The 21643-nt window shown below is 46.0% G+C and overlaps 2 protein-coding genes and 1 long non-coding RNA gene across 4 annotated transcripts in view; 2 read left to right on the top strand and 1 right to left on the bottom strand.

Annotated features, from left to right (window-relative positions):
• LOC122934762 (gastrula zinc finger protein XlCGF57.1-like) overlaps positions 1–21643 on the top strand; it is a 956305-nt gene that overhangs the window by 674109 nt on the left and 260553 nt on the right. The window lies entirely within an intron of this gene.
• The window catches only part of LOC122934783 (zinc finger protein OZF-like), a 493591-nt gene that overhangs the window by 234739 nt on the left and 237209 nt on the right, over positions 1–21643 (bottom strand). The gene's annotated exons all lie outside the window — the stretch shown is intronic.
• Positions 1431–21008, top strand: LOC122934871. Its single transcript, XR_006388728.1, has 3 exons — positions 1431–1673; positions 20733–20880; positions 20993–21008. It is a non-coding gene; the product is annotated as an uncharacterized LOC122934871 (long non-coding RNA).

Here is a 21643-nt window from a genome sequence, read left to right as displayed (position 1 = left end):
TGTTATATCGTAATGCAGGCCGGCCGGGAAGACGAGCGGCAGCGTGACTGACTGACGTCACGTGCCTGCCCGGCCTACTTTATGAATGAAGCAGGCGGCGCAGCCACGTGACGTCAGGGGTCTGTGGATGGCACTGTTATAGGATGGGGGATCTGTGGATACCATCCACAGATCCCCCATAACAGTGCCATCCACAGATCCTCCACCCCATAACAGTGCCATCCCCAGATCCCCCATTAACAGTGCCATCCCCATCTGGGGGGTTTCTTTGCTAGGCTGGACTTTTATAGCCCCCCCGAAATTTTACTTGCATCCCTGTTCTCTAAAGGGGCGGTTTTAGGGGGCGGTCCTAGGGGTGGGTAGGGGCATGGCCAGGGGAGGGGGGGGGGGTGAGTTCCACCACCTTTTCTCTGAGAAAAAAAGCCCTGAACAGCCCATATAGGAAAATACCGGTAATTATTATTGTTGGTAGAAAAATATTACCGGCATCGGCAGAGGCTCTAAATTACCGCCATTGCTGGTGAGATACCAGCCGGGAGGCAACCATAGCGTCACAGCATGTTCTGTATGGTGGGTTTTTCATGCAGCCCTGGCTCCATAGAAGTGAATGGGGCTTACATGGAAAACGGAAGGCGTCCGGATGAAATGTGGTTTTCATTGTTGTTTGCTCGGAGATGTAGATTGTTACTTTTCAGTTTTTCTTCACACACATGAACAACACATGTAAGGCCTCCTGCACACGACCGTATGGCTTTTTCAGTGTTTTGCGGTCCGTTTTAAATGGATCAGTTTTTCAGTTTTTTGTTTCAGTAGTGTTTCTGGTTCCGTTCCATTTTGTCGTTCAGGTTTTCCGTTCGGTTTCAGTTTTTTGCGGATTGGAAACGGAAGCATGGCAATTACATAGAACAATTGTGCTGGGCATAAAATTCACAAAAGATGGTTACGTAAAAACAGAACGGATACGGAAGACATACGGATGCATTCTGTATCCGTTCCTTTTACATCTATCGACTTGAATGGAGCCACAGAACGTGATTTGCGGGCAATATTAGGACATGTTCTATCTTTGAACGGAACGTAAAAACAGAAACGGAACTCATACGGAGTACATTCTGGTTTTTTTTGCGGACCCATTAAAATGAATGGTTCTATATACAGAACACAAAAAACTGACCATAAACTGAAAAAAGAATCCGGATGGAAAAAACTGAAACACTGAATGAAGTCATATATCACCTATAGAACCGCTCCATTCTAATAAACCCAGAATCAAGACCAGTAACTGACCTGCAGATCTCACCTCCTGGGGCTGCAGGACCTGCGATGATGTCACAGTCATGTGATCAATCACATGAGGGGAGGAGTAAAGCAGTAGAGGTAGCACTTCCTGTCATGTGACCAGTGTGACATCATCGCAGGTCCTGCAGCCCCAGGAGGTGATGGTTGAGACTATAGTGGAGTTGTTAGAACCTGCTCCCCATGAAGCTCTGTGTACTCCAGGACTGCAGCTCGTCCTCCCTCACAGAGGCAGTTCACACACTGCCCCTCCTGCTTCCACAAGCTCCTGCAGTCCGGGATTGTCAGCACTTTCCACATTTGGTCATGTGACCAGTGACGTCACAGCCCTCCTTCTCACAACTCCACTCTAGCATCTACCGAGGTGAGATCTGCAGGTCAGTTATTGGACTTGGTTCTGGGTTTATTAGAATGGAGCGGTTCTATAGGTGATATATAGCAGGTCCAGCCAGCAGGGGGCAGCACCGGCCATAGAGAGTCTCTGCTCACAGGAGGGGAGTTCTCCTCAGACATGTCTGCTCTCCCCCTGGAATATTAGGAGACCCCCAGACCCCTGTAAGAGGGGCTGTTCTCCTGGATTAGAGGGGTCTTCCATCACACAATGTTCTGTGATATCACTAGGATATGGAGTCAGTGTGTGATCGGTGGGGACAACCTCTTCTAGATGAAGGGGCTGCAGCGCTGTGTCCTCTCCTCACTGTCCCTGCACAGCGGAGGCCGGAGCTCTAATGAGCAGGGACTGTGGAGGAGACTCAGCAGTAAAGCAGCTCTGCAGCCCCTTCATTCTCAGGATTAGTGGGGTCCTGATAGAGACGAGCCCCCACCTACCGCACACTGATGACCAGTCCTAGCGATAGAACCTCACGTTATGTGACGGGAATGCCCTTTCAGGATCCTGCAATTCTCAGTTTTTGTGATTTTTGTGCTTCACTCGCTGCGTTTCTAGGTGGCCAGACGTCCAGTTTTAGGCCGGACAGTCCGGTTTCCTGGCTCCCTGTCCTCCGTCTGGTGCAGGGCCTGGATGGACCCAGGGATGTCCTCCTGTTCAGTAGCATTGAGCTGCCATCACAGGCTGACTGACCGGCTTCTCTCACCTCCGGTCACTGGAGCCGGCAGACTGGTCACTCGGTGACTTACTGAGGGGAGAAGCCCTGTCCCCTGCCCGCAGCTACCGACATTCTTCCCGTACTTATTTCTTCCTTCGCTGGCGGTGGGAGGTGCGGTTTCGCAGAGTCGGGGGGATGGCTAGAGCGTCCGGCTTTTAGGGGTGAACCTAAGTGGTCGTTCTATGCTTGGAGCCATAATGTTTTTGTTTTTTCTATTCACATAGCCCTATGAGGCTTTTTTTTTTTTTTTTGCCGGACAAGTTGTACTTTCTAATGGCGCCATTTACTGTTGCACACGATGTAGTGAGAAGCTAAAAACGTTGGAAAAAATTGTTTTACTTTTCATAGTCATAATCTGACCCCTATAACGTCTTATACTTATGACTATTGAGCTTATTTTTTTCAGGACAATCTGTTGTTTTTATAAAGTGTGAACAACTTTTTGATCATTTTATTGGGGAGGTGAAGTTATGAAAAAATGCCAAATCAGCCATTTTAATTTTACTTTTTTTTTTACTGTTACGCCATTCACCATATGAGATAAGAATTTTAATATTTTAAGGATACGGGTTTTTACACATGACAGGCATTGCATGGAAAGGGGATCTGATTTAGTTTTTTACATATTTTTTTTATTATTATTCCCCTAAGTCCCCCTAGGTAAGTATAATATGATTAGATTGCCGCTTGTCTTCTGTATTGGATATCCATGTATTACAGAATGCAGAATTCAGTATATTCCAATGCAGTGCTGCCTCCTAGTGGTCGGCCTGGAAGCCTTGTACATGCTGAAGCCTATTATTAGTATGGGACTTATTCCCTGATCTCAGCCGGGGAAAGGCGGCCCTGGCCAGATAGGGCGTGGCTCCCAGTTGTCGCGCTCCCAGATGCCGTGGTCACCTGTGAGGTTAAATGGCTGCGATCGGCATTATCACTCATCACAGACATTAGCCTGTTTCCCGCTGTGTTTGTGAGAGGGTGCCATCTTTAAAGATGTTAAATAATCTGTAAAGAGTTAATGCGGATGATAGTGGGGATTCACTGATGGCGGCAGTGATTGTGATATGCACAAATAATTGCACACACATGTGATAGTAACAAACCTGCAGCTGTGCGAGCAGCAGGACAAACCCCGGATCCATCGCTGACCCCGGAGCAGAACACCAGCGATTAGAGGAAAGAGGCGACTGACGGGGACAGGGCTTCTCTTTATCTCCTTCCTGACCTGCGCTGATGATGGACATTGTGGTCGGTGGTAGTTCCTGCACTGTACTGTACATGTTGTCATGATGATCTCGTGCTGTCCGTGCACTTGTGGGATCAGCAGCAGGAGTGGCTCTGTATCATGAAGCTCTGCTCCTGCCACAGGTGTTCAGTAGTGACCATCATGGTTATCACATCGGTGGTAGAGATGAGCGAACTTCTGTTTTAAGTTCGGCGTCTAAAGTTCGGGTTAGGATTAGCGGAGAATCCCGATCTGGAACCGGATATGGATTCCGACTTCCGTTGTGGTCCGTGGTAGCGGAATCAATAATGGCCGATTATTGATTCCGCTACCACGGACCACAACGGAAGTCGGAATCCATATCCGGTTCCAGATCGGGATTCTCCGCTAATCCTAACCCGAACTTTAGACGCCGAACTTAAAACAGAAGTTCGCTCATCTCTAATCGGTGGGGTCCGAGTCCTGGCACCCCCGCTGATCAGCTGTTACAGGGAGCTGCCGCGCTCCCCGGAGATCTGAAGATCGGGCTCTCGGCAGCTCAGCAAGCTCCGTGCCGTACATAGTATTGCAGCGCAGCACTTGTGTTGAGTATCTTTCATTGCACATGGGGCGTTGGCTCTTCATAGAGGCTAGTGAAAAAAGAGATGACGCAGATGATGGGCTTCACTGGGGCCACAAGGAGGAGGAGCAGGAGGGATGCGCTGAACCCCGGCCCAAGGCACAGTGTCAGACTCAGGTGACATCAACAGTATTCTGCTGAGGCTGAGAGGATGAGTGATCCATCCAGTCCACAATCTCATCCTCATTGCCCTCATTTATATTGTCAGAAGTGAGGGAGACCTGTGGCCGCTGCTACTACTGGCTGGACGGCTGGTGCCAACTGGGCTACTGCTGTTTGCATCACTGCAGCCACCTACCTTCTCACTCTCGGGGGACATGCAACCGGGCCTTTCGTTTTCCGTTACCCACCTGTTTGAGGAATGAGAGGTCACAGGTTTAGTACATTATCATTCAGTGAGGGAAACTCTGCAACAGGTTTTTGGGGAAAAAAAAAACACAACTAGACAACCTCTGCTACTAATATATATGTATATCTCTATACTAATAAAAGCCCTGTGTACGTGCACGTCCGTGCGTGTGTGCCAATTTGCGCAAACCAATCAGCACACACTCCACACACACACACACACACACACACAGCAGGGACCGCCCAAAGCACCGCGACGCCGGCCAATAAAAACACGGCGCATCACATGCAGCCCAGACAGCCCACAGCAGCTCGGCCGTCCAATCAAAGTCGCCGCCCGGACCGCCCACAATTGCGCCAGCCAATAAACACACGGCGCACAACACGCTGTACGGACCGCCCACAGCATGGAGCCGTCCAATCACACCATCCCTACAATGTACGTGTGCGTCCGCGCATGTGTGCCGATTTGTTAAGTGCGCATGCGCAGCGCACAAACCAATCAGCACACACTCCACACACACAGCAGGGTGCGTGTGTGCCGATTATATACCATCAAATCAGAGTTTTCTCCAATCTGATGGTATATTTTAACTTGAAGCGTCCCCATCACCATGGGAACGCCTCTATGTTAGAATATACCATCGGATTTGAGTTACATCGTGAAAACTCAGATCCGACAGTATATTCTAACACAGAGGCGTTCCCATAGTGATGGGGACGCTTCAAGTTAGAATATCCTACGAACTGTGTACATAACTGCCCCCTGCTGCCTGGCAGCACCCGATCTCTTACAGGGGGTTGTGATCCGCACAATTAACCCCTCAGGTGCCCCAGACCCCCCTCCTTCCCCAGTTTTAAATACATTGGTGGCCAGTGCGGCCCCCCCTCTCTCCCCAGTATTAAATTCATTGGTGGCCAGTGCGGCCTCCCCTCTCCCCCCCCATCATTGGTGGCAGCGGAGAGTCCCAGTTTAATCGCTGGGACTCCGATCTGTAACCATGGCAGCCAGGACCTACTTACCTGCGATGTCTGTGATGGCCGGTTGCTTCTCCTACTGGTAAGTGACAGGTCTGTGCTATAAGCAATGCGCCGCACAGACCTTTCACTTACCAGTAAGAGGAGCGCCCGGCCGGTCACAGACATCGCAGGTAAGTATAATGCTTCTAAAATTGCTAAGTAACCATGGCAGCCAGGACTGCAGTAGCGTCCTGGCTGCCATGGTAACCGATCGGAGCCCCAGAGATTAAACTGGGACTCTGATCGGAAATGCCGCTCCGCTGCCACCAATGATGGGGGGAGGGGGGTTGTTAGCCTGTGGCCACTGCTACCAATGCTTTTAATACTGTGGAGGGGGGGGCGCACTGGCCACTAATGCTTTTAATACTGGGGAGGGAGGGAGTTGGGGGGGTCTCACTGGCCACCAATTCTTTAATACTGGGGAGGGAGGGGGGGGGCCACACTGGACACCAATGCTTTAATATTGGGGAGGGGGGCCGCACTGGCCACCATGCTTTTAATACGGGGAGGGAGGTCAGCACTGACCACCAATGCTTTTAATACTGGGAGGGTGGGGGGGCGCACTGGCCACCAATGCTTTTAATATAGGAGGGAGGGTGGGGGGACGCACTGGCCACCAATGCTTTTTAATATATGGAGGGAGGGGGGGCGCACTGGCCACCAATGCTTTTAATACTAGGGAGGGAGGGGGGGCGCACTGGCCACCAATGCTTTTAATACTGGGGAGGGAGGAAGGGGGGGCCCGCACTGGCCACCAATGCTTTTAATACTGGGGAGGGAGGAAGGGGGGGCCCGCACTGGCCACCAATGCTTTTAATACTGGGGAGGGAGGAAGGGGGGGCCCGCACTGGCCGCCAATGCTTTTAATACTGGGGAGGGAGGAAGGGGGGGCCCGCACTGGCCGCCAATGCTTTTAATACTGGGGAGGGAGGGGTGTCTGCGGCACCTGAGGGGTTAATTGTGCGGATCACAGCCCTCTGTAAGAGATTGGGTGCTGCCAGGCAGCAGGGGGCAGTCATGTACACAGTTCTTAGTATATTCTAACTTGAAGCGTCCCCATCACCATGGAAACGCCTCTGTGTTAGAATATACTGTCGGATCTGAGTTTCACGATAGTGAAAACTCATATCTGAAAAAGCCGTTATGCAGACGGATCCGCACTGAACGGATACCATTGTTTGCATTTATAGAACCGGATCCGTCTGTGCAGATACCAGACGGATCCGCACCTAGCGTAGGTGTGAAAGTAGCCTAAAATAGGGACTCCTGACTTTACATTGAAAGTCAATGGGGGACGGATCCGTTTACAATTGCAAATTAATGCGTCATCCACAGATCCCCCGATAACAGTTCCATCCACAGATCCCCCCATAACAGTGTCATCCACAGATCCCCCATAACAGTGTCATCCACAGATCCCCCATAACAGTGTCATCCACAGATCCCCCATAACAGTGTCATCCACAGATCCCCCATAACAGTGTCATCCACAGATCCCCCATAACAGTGTCATCCACAGATCCCCCATAACAGTGTCATCCACAGATCCCCCATAACAGTGTCATCCACAGATCCCCCATAACAGTGTCATCCACAGATCCCCCATAACAGTGTCATCCACAGATCCCCCATAACAGTGTCATCCACAGATCCCCCATAACAGTGTCATCCACAGATCCCCCATAACAGTGTCATCCACAGATCCCCCATAACAGTGTTATCCACAGATCCCCACATAACAGTGCCATCCACAGATCCCCCATAACAGTGTTATCCACAGATCCCCCCCATAACAGTGCCACCCACAGATCCCCCCATAACAGTGCCACCCACAGATCCCCCATAACAGTGCCACCCACAAATCCCCCATAACAGTGTCATCCACAGATCCCCCATAACAGTGCCATTCACATATACCCCCATAACAGTGTCATCCACAGATCCCCAATAAGTGTCATCCACAGATCCCCCATAACAGTGTCATCCACAGATCCCCCCCCCATAACAGTGCCGTCCACAGATCCCCTCATAACAGTGCCGTCCACAGATCCCCTCATAACAGTGCCGTCCACAGATCCCCTCATAACAGTGCCGTCCACAGATCCCCTCATAACAGTGCCGTCCACAGATCCCCTCATAACAGTGCCGTCCACAGATCCCCTCATAACAGTGCCGTCCACAGATCCCCTCATAACAGTGCCGTCCACAGATCCCCTCATAACAGTGCCGTCCACAGATCCCCCCCCCCCATAGCAGTGCCGTCCACAGAACCCCTCCTTAGCAGTGCCGTCCCCAGATCCCCTCATAACTTTGTCGTCCACAGATCCCCCATCACAGTGCCGTCCACAGATCCCCTCATAACAGTGCCGTCCACAGATCCCCTCATAACAGTGCCGTCCACAGATCCCCTCATAACAGTGCCGTCCACAGATCCCCTCATAACAGTGCCGTCCACAGATCCCCTCATAACAGTGCCGTCCACAGATCCCCCCCCTCATAACAGTGCCGTCCACAGATCCCCCCCCCCATAGCAGTGCCGTCCACAGATCCCCCCATAGCAGTGCCGTCCACAGATCCCCCCATAACAGTGCCGTCCACAGATCCCCCCCATAACAGTGCCGTCCACAGATCCCCCCCATAACAGTGCCGTCCACAGATCCCCCCCATAACAGTGCCGTCCACAGATCCCCCCCATAACAGTGCCGTCCACAGATCCCCCCCATAACAGTGCCGTCCACAGATCCCCCCCATAACAGTGCCGTCCACAGATCCCCCCCATAACAGTGCCGTCCACAGATCCCCCCCATAACAGTGCCGTCCACAGATCCCCCCCATAACAGTGCCGTCCACAGATCCCCCCATAACAGTGCCGTCCACAGATCCCCCCATAACAGTGCCGTCCACAGATCCCCCCCATAACAGTGCGTATCCACAGATCCCCCATAACAGTGCCATCCACAGATCCCCCATAACAGTGTTATCCACAGATCCCCCATCACAGTGCCAGCACTACTGTTCTAGCGCCCGTTATTGTAACGGGCTTAATGTCTAGTATATATATATATGCACTAAAATATGCTTATTTACACACTTTATAACTGCAGAAAATGTGCAACAGTTATTTTTTTTATTTTTTTTTAAAGTGTAGTTTGACAACCCCTCTAATGGAAATATAAGCCGCTGCTGTTGATGCATAAAAATATTCCTATTTGTGCACGTATGAACTGTAGAAGCTGCAACAGGTACTGGGAGGAGAAAGGACTGGGTGCTTTAACCACCTCCGGACCGCCTAACGCAGATGTGCGGTCCGGAGGCCGCAGCCCTGCGCAGAGTCACGCATATATGCGTCATCTCGCGAGGGCCGGGATTTCCTGTGAACGCGCGCACACAGGAACGGAAGGTAAGCGAGTGGATCTCCAGCCTGCCAGCGGCGATCGCTCGCTGGCAGGCTGGAGATCTGATTTTTTTAACCCCTAACAGGTATATTAGACGCTGTTTTGATAACAGCGTCTAATATACCTGCTACCTGGTCCTCTGGTGATCCCTTTTGTTAGGATCGACCACCAGAGGACACAGGCAGCTCAGTACAGTCGCACCAAACACTACACTACACCCCCCCCGTCACTTATTAACCCCTTATAAACCCCTGATCACCCATGATCACCCCATATAAACTCCCTGATCACCCCCCTGTCATTGATCACCCCCCTGTCAGGCTCCGTTCAGACGTCCAGTATGATTTTTACGGATCCACGGATACATGGATCGGATCCGCAAAACACATGCGGACGTCTGAATGGAGCCTTACAGGGGGGTGATCAACACCCATATACACTCCCTGATCACCCCCTGTCATTGATCACCCCCCTGTCATTGATCACCCCCCTGTAAGGCTCCATTCAGACGTCCGCATGTGTTTTGCGGATCCGATCCATGTATCCATGGATCCGTAAAAATCATACGGACGTCTGAATGGAGCCTTACAGGGGGGGTGATCACCCTGATCACCCCCTGTCATTGATCACCCCCCTGTAAGGCTCCATTCAGACGTCCGCATGTGTTTTGTGGATCCGATCCATGTATCCATGGATCCGTAAAAATCATACGGACGTCTGAATGGAGCCTTACAGGGGGGGTGATCAGTGACAGGGGGGTGATCACCCCCTGTCATTGATCATCCCCCTGTAAGGCTCCATTCAGACGTCCGCATGTGTTTTGCGGATCCGATCCATCTATCCATGGATCCGTAAAAATCATACGGACGTCTGAATGGAGCCTTACAGGGGGGGTGATCAGTGACAGGGCGGTGATCACCCATATACACTCCCTGATCACCCCCCTGTCATTGATCACCCCCCTGTAAGGCTCCATTCAGACGTCCGCATGTGTTTTGCGGATCCGATCCATGGATCCGTAAAAATCATACGGACGTCTGAATGGAGCCTTACCAGGGGGGTGATCAATGACAGGGGGGTGATCAGGGAGTCTATATGGGTGATCACCCCCACTGTCATTGATCACCCCCCTGTCATTGATCACCCCCCCTGTAAGGCTCCATTCAGACATTTTTTGGGCCCAAGTTAGCGGAAATTTTTTGTTTGTTTTTGTTTTTTCTTACAAAGTCTCATATTCCACTAACTTGTGTCAAAAAATAAAATCTCACATGGACGCACCATACCCCTCACGGAATCCAAATGCGTAAACATTTTTAGACATTTATATTCCAGACTTCTTCTCACGCTTTAGGGCCCCTAAAAAGCCAGGGCAGTATAAATACCCCACATGTGACCCCATTTCGGAAAGAAGACACCCCAAGGTATTCCGTGAGGGGCATGGCGAGTTCCTAGAATTTTTTATTTTTTGTCGCAAGTTAGTGGAATATGAGACTTGGTAAGAAAAAATAAAAAAATAAAAATCATCATAATTTTCCGCTAACTTGTGACAAAAAATAAAAAGTTCTATGAACTCACTATGCCCATCAGCGAATACCTTAGGGTGTCTACTTTCCGAAATGGGGTCATTTGTGGGGGTTTTCTACTGTCTGGGCATTGTAGAACCTCAGGAAACATGACAGGTGCTCAGAAAGTCAGAGCTGCTTCAAAAAGCGGAAATTCAAATTTTTGTACCATAGTTTGTAAACGCTATAACTTTTACCCAAACCATTTTTTTTTTTGCCCAAACATTTTTTTTTTATCAAAGACATGTAGAACTATAAATTTAGCGAAAAATTTATATATGGATGTCGTTTTTTTTTGCAAAATTTTACAGCTGAAAGTGAAAAATGACTTTTTTTTGCAAATAAATCGTTACATTTCGATTAATAACAAAAAAAGTAAAAATGTCAGCAGCAATGAAATACCACCAAATGAAAGCTCTATTAGTGAGAAGAAAAGGAGGTAAAATTCATTTGGGTGGTAAGTTGCATGACTGAGCAATAAACGGTGAAAGTAGTGTAGTGCAGAAGTGTAAAAAGTGGCCTGGTCATTAAGGGTGTTTCAGCTAGCGGGGCTGAAGTGGTTAAAAGCTGATGTATTGTTCAGTACAGTCTGTATATGAACTGCTCCCCCCCCCCCCCCCCCCCCGGCTGTAACAGATACACAGTGAACTAACTCGCCCTGTCCTGTCCCTGTACATAAGGCCGAAAAAAGACATTTGTCCATCCAGTTCGGCCTGTCATCCTGCAAGTTGATCCAGAGGAAGGCAAAAAAACCCCTGTGAGGTAGAAGCCAATTTTCCTCACTTTAGGTGAATAAAAATTCCTTCCCGACTCCAATCAGGCATCAGAATAACTCCCTGGATCAGCGACCCCTCTCTAGTAGCTATAGCCTGTAATATTATTACACACCAGAAATACATCCAGGCCCCTCCTTGAATTCCTTTATTGTACTCACCATCACCACCTCCTCAGGCAGAGAGCTCCATAGTCTCACTGCTCTTACCGTAAAGAATCCTCTTCTATGTTTGTGTACAAACCTTCTTTCCTCCAGACGCAGAGGATGTCCCCTCGTCACAGTCACAGTCCTGGGGATAAATAGATGATGGGAGAGATCTCTGAAAAGAACTGATCAGGCATATCCCCATGCATTCTTAATGGAGAGCAATCCGTTCAGGATGTCTTCAGTTCAGTCTTTTTGACTCTTCAGGACAGAGATAATACCGCAGCGTGCTGCGGTTTTATCTCTATCCAAAATTCCTGGTACACTTGCCGTCATTTTTTTCCCATTGAAATGCATTGATGCCGGATCCGGACCCGAGTGTCCCGGCAAAACGGATCCGGCTCAGACCGCAAAAATGTGAAAAAAAATAAATGCCGGATCCTGTTTTTCCAGATGACACCGGAGAGACGGATCCAGCATTTCAATGCATTTGATCCGTCTGACATCAGTTTGCATGTGTTTTGACGGATCTGGCAGGTAAGTGTGGAAGTACGCTTAGTTTGCTGTTCACTAAAATTCCTAAGTCCTTTTCCATGTCAGTGTTACCGAGTGTTTTACCATGTAGTATGTACGGGTGACTTGCATTATTCCTTCCCATGTGCATAACCTTACATTTATCAGTGTTAAGCCTCATCTGCCACTTCTCTGCACAAGCCTCTAATCTATCCAGATCCCTCTGTAGTAGTATACTGTCCTCTGTAGTATATATACAGTATACTGTCCTCTGTAGTATATATATACAGTATACTGTCCTCTGTAGTATATATATATACAGTATACTGTCCTCTGTAGTATATATATACAGTATACTGTCCTCTGTAGTATATATATATATACAGTATACTGTCCTCTGTAGTATATATACAGTATACTGTCCTCTTCAGTGTTAATTACTTTACACAGTTTAGTGTAATCTGCGAAAATGTATCTTTTACTGTGCAAGCCTTCTACAAGATCATTAATAAATATACCGAAGAGAATAGGGCCCAATACTGACCCCTGAGGTACCCCACTAGTGACAGTGACCCAATCTGAGTGTGTACCATTAACCACCTCCTGTCCGCCCATAGACTTTAAACGTCCGGGAGGTGGTTCTCTATTTTTGAATGGACGTTCCAGAACGTCCATTCAGAAACTGCAGCTGCACGCTAATCGTGCAGCTGCTGATCGGGTTGCCCACTGTCATGACAGAAGGGCAACCCAGAGAGAAGGCAGGGACAGTGCCCAGGTGTACCTGCCTTCTAGATCGCTGTATACACAGCAATCAACGAGCGCTGTTAATGCAGAGCAGGAAGCGCTATGCGCTTCCTGTTCCAACACGGCGGTCATGTGATCGCCGGGACCGGAGAGTGCAGGAGCTGTGTGAGGTCTCTCAGAGACCTCGATCAGCCCTGCACTGAGGCTGTACAGCGCTGTATTGCACTGTACAGCCTCTCTGGGGAGTGTATTTCTGCTGTAACTGGGGCTACTATTCTGAGCAATATTTTTTTTATTTTTTGGGCGATTGTCTCAGGTAGGGGCTCATTTTTTGTGGGATGAGGTGACGGTTAGATTGGTACTTTTGGTGGGCAAACGCCTTTTTGATTGCTTGCTGTTGTACTTTTTGTGATGTAAGGTGACAAGAAAATAGTTTATTTAGCACAGTTTTTATTTTTTACGGTGTTCATCTGAGGGGTTTGGTCATGTGATATGTTTATAGAGCCGGTCGATACAGACACGGCGATACCCAATGTGTATTATTATTATTATTTTTTTATTACCAATTTTTTTTTAACTTTATTTAGGGAAAATGAAGTTTTTGTTTATTTTTACTTGAAACGTTAAATTTTTTGGGGGGAAAACTTTATTTTTTCAACTTTTTTTTCACTTTATATTTTGTCCCACTTTGGGACTTGAACTTTTGGGGGTCTAATCCTCTTTACAATGCATTCCAATACTTCTGTATTGGAATGCATTGGCTGTATGAGTAATACTGTGTGTATTCCATGCAATCGGGTCCCCCCTACAGACGCATGCGAATTGACCTGCAGTTTGCGGCGATCGCCGATGCGGGGTGGTCACATGACCCCCCCCCCCAGCGTTGTGACAGGATGCCCGCTGAATGATTTCAGCAGACATCCTGTTCCGATTAACCCCCTCCGCGTCGCAATGTCGTTTTTAAGTCAGGACGTAACCCCTTAAGGACTCAGCCCAATTTCACCTTAAGGACTTGGCCATTTTTTGCAAATCTGACCAGTGTCCCTTTAAGTGCTGATAACTTTAAAACACTTCGACTTATCCAGGCCATTCTGAGTTTGTTTTTTCGTCACATATTGTACTTCATGACACTGGTAAAATGAAGTTAAAAAAAATAACTTTTTTGCATAAAAAAAACCTAATTTGCCAAAAATTTGGAAAAATTAGCAAATTTCAAAGTTTCAGTTTCTATATTTCTGTAATACATAGTAATACCCCCAAAAATTGTGATGACTTTACATTCCCCATATGTCTACTTCATGTTTGAATTATTTTAGGAATGATATTTTATTTTTGGGGGATGTTACAAGGCTTAGAAGTTTAGAAGCAAATCTTGAAATTTTTCAGACATTTACAAAAACCCAATTTATAGGGACCACTACAGGTCTGAAGTCACTTTGTGAGGCTTGCATAATAGAAACCACCCAAAAATGACCCCATTCTATAAACTACACCCCTCAAGGTATTCAAAACTGATTTTTACAAACTTCGTTAACCCTTTAGGTGTTGCACAAGAGTTATTGGCTAATGGGGATGAAATTTGAGAATTTCTTTTTTTTGCCTAATTTTCCAATTTAACCCATTTTTTTCCACTAACAAAGCAAGGGTTAACAGCCAAACAAGACTGTATCTTTATTGCCCTGACTCTGCCGTTTACAGAAACATCCCATATGTGGCCGTAAACTACTGTACGGCCACACAGCGGGGCGTAGAGGGAAAGGTGCGCCGTATGGTTTTTGGAAGCCAGATTTTGCTGGACTGGTTTTTTGACACCATGTCCCATTTGAAGCCCCCCTGATGCACCCCTAGAGTAGAAACTCCCTAAAAGTGACCCCATCTAAGAAACTACACCCTCAAGGTATTCAAAACAGATTTTACAAACTTTGCTAACCCTTTAGGTGTTGCACAAGATTTAATGGAAAATAGAGATACAATTTCCAAATTTCACTTTTTTGGCAGATTTTCCATTTTAATATTTTTTTCCAGTTACAAAGCAAGGGTTAACAGCCAAACAAAACTCATTATTTATGGCCCTGATTCAGTTGTTTACAGAAACACCCCATATGTGGTCGTAAACTGCTGTACGGGCACACGGCAGGGTGCAGAAGGAAAGGAATGCCATACGGTTTTTGGAAGGCAGATTTTGCTGGACTGTTTTTTTTTTTTACACCATGTCCCATTTGAAACCCCCCTGATGCACCTCTAGAGTAGAAACTCCAAAAAAGTGACCCCATTTTAGAAACTACAGGATAGGGTGGCAGCTTTTTTGGTACTAGTTTAGAGTACATATGATTTTTGGTTGCTCTATATTACACTTTTTGTGGGGCAAGGTAACAAGAAATAGCTTTTTTGGCACGTTTTTTATTTTTTTGTTATTTACAACATTCATCTGACAGGTTAGATCATGTGGTAAATTTATAGAGCAGGTTGTCACAGACGCGGCGATACCTAATATGTATACTAATTTTTTTATTTATGTAAGTTTTACACAATGATTTAATTTTTAAAACACTAAAACAAATGTTTTAGTGTCTCCATAGTCTAAGAGCCATCGTTTTTTCAGTTTTTGGGCGATTATCTTAAGTAGGGTCTCATTTTTTACGGGATGAGATGACGGTTTGATAGGCACTATTTTGGGGTGCATATGACTTTTTGATCACTTGCTATTACACTTTTTGTGACGTAAGATGACAAAAAAAAGGCTTTTTTTGCACCGTTTTTATTTTTATTTTTTTACGGTGGTCACCTGAGGGGTTAGGTCATGTGATATTTTTATATAGCCGGTCAATACGGACGCGGCGATAGCTAATATGTATACTTTATTTTTATTTATGTAAGTTTTACACAATGATTTCATTTTTGAAACAAAAAAAATCATGTTTTAGTGTTTCCATAGTCTAAGAGCCATAGTTTTTTCAGTTTTTGGGCGATTATCTTGGGTAGGGTCTCATTTTTTGCGGGATGATATGACGGTTTGATTTGCACTATTTTGGCGTAGATGCGACTTTATTGATCACTTTTATTATCTTTTTTGGGAAGTAAGGTGGGCAAAATTTCAATTTTCTCATAGTTTTTCTTTTTTTCTTTTTATGGCGTTCACCGTGCCGGGAAAGTAACATGATTGTTTTATAGATCAGGTTGTTACGGACGCGGCGATACCTAATATGTGTAGTGTATTTTATTTTTTAATTTTTATTCAGTGATAAATGTTTTTTTTTATCTTAACTTTTTAAACTTTTTTGACATTTTCTTGACCCAGACCCACTTGGTTCTTGAAGATCCAGTGGGTCTGATGTCTGTATAATACAGTACAGTACAATATATAGTGTTTTTGTACTGTATTTTACTTACACTTTGTCTAAACAGATCTATGCCTTTAGCATAGATCTGTTCAGCACCATGGACAGCAGGACGCCTGAGAGGGCGTCCTGTTGTCATGGGAACCTTCCCCGTCTGCTCAGTTGTAGCCAGAACTGCGCAGACGGGGAAGGGTAAGGATGGGGCTCTCGGGGGGCTGTCTGGGGGCTCTCTCCCTCTCCCATCGGGGGTCGGCAAAGGCACAGCAGCCCCCCGATGGGAGAGGGAGGGTGCTCCCTGAGCTGTTAACCTTTTCCATACATCGGTCCGTACAGACCGCTGTATGGAAAGGGTTAAACGGCTGACATCGCATCACCGATGTCAGCCGTTTATACCAGGGTGTCAGCAATGTGCTGACACCCTGGTATAACCACTAACCAGCAACGATTATTTAAAGGGGAGGCGGGCGGGGGATCGCGATCCCGCCTGCTGCACCGCCCGCACCGCCTGCGACACCCCCCCCTGCACCACCCGCCCACATAATCTCATTCAGGGGAGCAGGAGGGGGGTAATACAACTTGATTTCGGGCATTTTAAAGTTTGATTAAAATCTGCTAAAAGCGCAGCAAACCGCAGGTCTGAATTGACCTGCGGTTTGCTGCGATCGCCGATACGGGGGGGTCGCATGACCACCCCCCCGGCGTTGAGACAGGATGCCAGCTGAATGATTTCAGCCGGCATCCCGTTCGGATTAACCCCTGGGGCGCCGCAATCTTATTTTAAACTAATGACGTACCGGTACGTCATGGGTCCTTAAGGACTCGGGAAACATGCCGTACCGGTACGTCATGCGTCCCTAAGGGGTTAAGGACTCTGCAAACATGGCGTACCGGTACGTCCTAAGTCCCTAAGGGGTTAAATAAATAAGAAAAAGTATACATATTAGGTTTTGCCACGTCCGTAACAATCTTTTCTATAAAAATGTCACTTGACCGAACCCCTCAGGTGAACGCTGTAAAAATAAATAAATAAAAACTGTGCTAAAACAATCAATTTTTTTGTCACCTTGGCCCATAAAGTGTTATATTGAAAAATCAAAAAATCATATGTACCCAAAAATAGTACCAATAAAACTGGCACCTTATCGCCTAGTTTCCAAAATGGGGTCACTTCTTGGGAGTTTCTACTGTAAGGGTGCATCAAGGGGGCTTCAAATGGGACATGGCTTCTAAAAACCATGTTGAGTTCCTTTTCTTCTGCGCCCTGCCGTGTGCCCATACAGCAGTTTATGTGGGGTGTTTCTGTAAACCGCAGAATCTGGGTAATACATATTGAGTTTTGTTTGGCTGTTAACCATCGATGTGTTAAAGAAAAAATTGGAAAATTGAAAATCTGTTAAAAAAGTGAAATTTACAAATTTGATCTCCATTTTCCTTTCATTCTTGTGGAACGCCTAAACGGTTAACAAAGTTTATAAAAATCGGTTTTAAGTAACTTGGGGGGTGTAGTTTCTACAATGGGGTCATTTATGGGGATATCCACTATGTAGTCCCCACAAAGTGACTTCAGACCTGAACTGGTCCTTAAAAAGTGGGTTTGGGCAATTTTCTTAAACATTTGAAGAATTACTTCTAAGCCTTCTAACGTCCTAAAAAAATAAAATGACATTTCCAAAATGATGCCAACATAAAGTAGACATGTGGGGAATGTTAAGTAATAAATATTTTATGAGGTATCACTTTCTGTTTTAAAAGCAGAAAAATAGAAATTTAGAAAATTGCTAATTTTTCAAAAGTTTTGGTAAATTTTGGATTTTTTCATAAATAAAGGTGAAATATATTAACTCAAATTTATGACTATCAAGAAGTACAATGTGTCACGAGAAAACAATCTCTTAATGACTTGGATAAGTAAAGGCGTTTCAAAGTTATTACCACATAAAGTGATCTACAGTATATCAGATTTGCAAAATTAGGCCTGGTCAGGAAGGGGGTAAATGGCCCAGATGGGAAGTGGTTAATAACCACCCTCTGTTTTCTATCATTTAGCCAGTTACTTACCCACATACAGACATTTTCTCCCAGTCCGAGCATTCTCATTTTATATACTAACCTTTTATGTGGTATAGTGTCAAATGCTTTGGAGAAGTCCAGATATACGACATCCATTGATTCGCCTCTTACAAGTCTAGAACTTACCTCCTCATAGAAACTGATTAAATTAGTTTGACATGACCGATCCCTCATGAAGCCATGCTGATATGGCTTTATTTTCTTATTTTCATTGAGGTACTCGAAGACAGGATCTATTAGAAAACCTTCAAACTGTTTACCCACGACGGATGTTAAACTTACCGGCCTATAGTTTCCGGGCTCTGTTTTTGGAACCTTTTCCTGTGGAACACTCCTTGTCAGTATATAGTGCTTAAATATCAGAAATAAGGGTCTAGCTATGACATTACTAAATTATCTTAGGATACCGGGGTGTATGCCATCTGGTCCTGGCCATTTGTCTATTTTAATATTTTTAAGTCGCTGTTGTACTTCTTCCTGGGTCAGACAGGACACTTTTATTGGGGAATTTACTTATACATTCTGCATTTCATCTGACAGTTTATTTTCTTCAGTGAATACAATTTTTTTTTTATAACTTTGCTGTCTCCTCAACTTCCCTCTCATCTCTCTGTAAAGGGCCGACACCTTCAAATTTATACTTTTTACCATTTATATAATTGAAGAACATTTTAGGGTTAGTTTTGCTCTCTTTGGCAATTAATCTCTCGGTCTCTAGTTTGGCCGCTTTTATTAGTTTTTTATATATTCAATTTTTTTCCTTATAGTTTTCAGTGCTTCCTCGCTACCCTCCTGTTTTAGTGATTTAAATGCTTTCTTTTTGTCATTTATTGCTTTCTTTACAATTCTATTTATCCACATTGGTTTCTTCTTGTTCCTTAACCTTTTATTCCCATAAGGTATGTACCTCTCATAATTAGATTTTAGGATGCTTTTAAAAATATCCTATTTTGTGTCTGTATTTTTATTTTGAGCACTTTGTCCCAGTTAGTTAGGCCTATGGCCTCTCTTAGTTGGCTAAATTTAGTTTTTTTGAAGTTTGGTATTATTGTTCCTCCCTGAAGAAGCACTCTTTTCAATGGCAATTGAAAGGTTATTACTTTATGGTCACTATTTCTCAGGTGTCCTCCATGTATTTCTACCCACAGTGACTCTACATGTTCATGTTCCTTACTTATATCTTCCCAGAGTGTGGGCTTTAGACAGGACTTTACATAAAGGCAGACACCTCCCCCACTCTGGTTTTGACGATCCTTTCTAAACAAACTGTAACCCTGTACATTAACTGCCCAGTCATAGCTATCATCCAGCCATGTCTCAGGCTTCTGGCATTAGTATACATACAATTAAGAGGTTTAAGTATTTTTTTTACCCTACACCTTTCCTTCTGAACTGTTCTAATCCCTCCTTCCATTCCTCCCCTAGTCCCACTACCTTGCCCCCGGTCTCTATCTGCACTATCTTCCCATCCTATAACATAATTACCCTCCCCCAGTCCCTAGTTTAAACACTCCTTCAACCTTCTAGCCATCTTCTCCCCCAATACAGCTGCCCCTTCCCCATTGAGGTGCAGCCCGTCCCTACGATAGAGCCTGTAGCCGACAGAGAAGTTGGCCCACTTCTCCAGGAACCCAAACTCCTCCTTCCTACACCAGTTCTTGAGCCACTTGTTAACCTCCCTATTCTCCTGCTGCCTTTCTTGTGTGGCTCGGGGTACTGGTAGTATTTCGGAAAGCACTACCTTTGAGGTCCTTGTCCTAAGCTTTTGGCCTAAATCCCTAAAATCATTTTTAAGGAAGCTCCACCTAGCTCTAACTTTGTCATTGGTTCCGATACAGACCATGACCGCTAGATCTTCTCCAGCCCCTTCCAGTAATCTGTCAAACCGATCCGCGATGTGTCGAACTCGAGCGCCAGGAAGACAACACACCGTTTTGCGATCCCGGTCTTTGTGACAGATCGCCCTATCTGTACCACTAATAATTGAGTCTCTCACTACCAGCACCTGTCTGGCCTGCCCTGCTTTCCTGCTCCTCTGCTTACTGGAGCTGACATTCCCCTGACTGGCAGAGGAAGTGTCCGGCTGCAACAGTGCTGTCCCTGGACTGACATCCCCCTCATCTGCCAACCTTGTGTTAGATCAGGGCTACCCTCCCTGGCACTCTTCCCTCTACCCCGGTTACCCAGCTAGCTACCTCACTTTCCTCAGTCTCTTCGCTACCACCTTCCCCCACATCTACCCCATAGAGTGCCTGCTCAGCGAGCAGCAAACTCTTTTCCAACGCCTCTCGTGTTGAAACTCGCCCGGTTAGATACTCGACGTGCAATTCCAAACGGGCAGTTTGCTCACATTTTGAAGAAATCCATACCAAATCACGAAAACTTCAGATTTTTTTTAAAGTAGAGTTTTTATGTAATTTGTAAAGAATCTGATTTATTTAGAATTGTTTTGCCTATCTGTAGTCACCGCCATAGTACACGATCGGTAATACTATTCTCCATTTGTAAGACACTTTACTTCATGTAAGATGTTCATCCAGATGTGATTTTGCTCTCAATCCTCCATGTTTCCCTCAGGTTCCTTAGGTTCAGGATTCTCTTCTTTTGAAAGACTATGGTCCTTTCCATCAATGATGACCCACCAAGGATGGAGAAGGACAGAAACCACATGGCTGCAAGGATATTAGACCTCACCCTGGAGATCATCTTCTTGATAACTGGAGAGGTGAGAGTTTCACATGACATCACTCTTATCTCTAATAATAAAACAGGGAAATGACTGGAAAGGTGAAGGATTCTTAGAATCTCTGTAGTGATCGGCGTCTCCCCATACACAGGATTACAAGGTAGTAAAAAGTCGTCTGGTGAGTGTGTGACACCCCGTGTGTCAGGAGGATGGAGCAGGACCCAGAGCCCCATCACCGAGCCTTCACCTCATTCCCTGATACATGAGCAGAAGATCCTAGAACTTACCACCAGGATCACTGAGCTGTTGAGCGGAGAGGTGAGCGCTGCTGGGAATGCTGGGATATTATACAATAACGCCAAGGGAGGGGTCTGGTAATGACTGTGTCCTTGTGTTGTCAGGTTCCTATAAGGTGTCAGGATGTCGCTGTCTATTTCTCCATGGAGGAGTGGGAGTATTTAGAAGAACACAAGGATCTGTACAAGGACGCCATGATGGAGAATCACCAGTCCCTCACATCACCGGGTAAGAGGAGACCTTCCATGACTGTAGAGAAGAGAACAGTTCTGAGTCAGATGCCACCATCATCTGATCATCACATATATAGACAATGTATTCAGTCGCTATGTATTTACTACAGATGGATCTAGTCAGAGAAATCCACCAGAGAGATGTCCCAGTCCTCTGTATTCACAGGACTGTCCAGAGGAGAAGCCAAATATCCCACTGGATCATCAGGTAGGTGAAGCTGAGGTTTCTACAAATTCTCTATAGACTGATGTAATGGAGCTTTCTACTGACC

This window comes from Bufo gargarizans, chromosome 4, assembly GCF_014858855.1.
Source record: "Bufo gargarizans isolate SCDJY-AF-19 chromosome 4, ASM1485885v1, whole genome shotgun sequence".
In the NCBI taxonomy this organism is placed as follows: Eukaryota; Metazoa; Chordata; class Amphibia; order Anura; family Bufonidae; genus Bufo; species Bufo gargarizans.
Note: the sequence above shows the minus strand (reverse complement) of the source record. Positions and strands in the feature narration are given on the sequence as shown.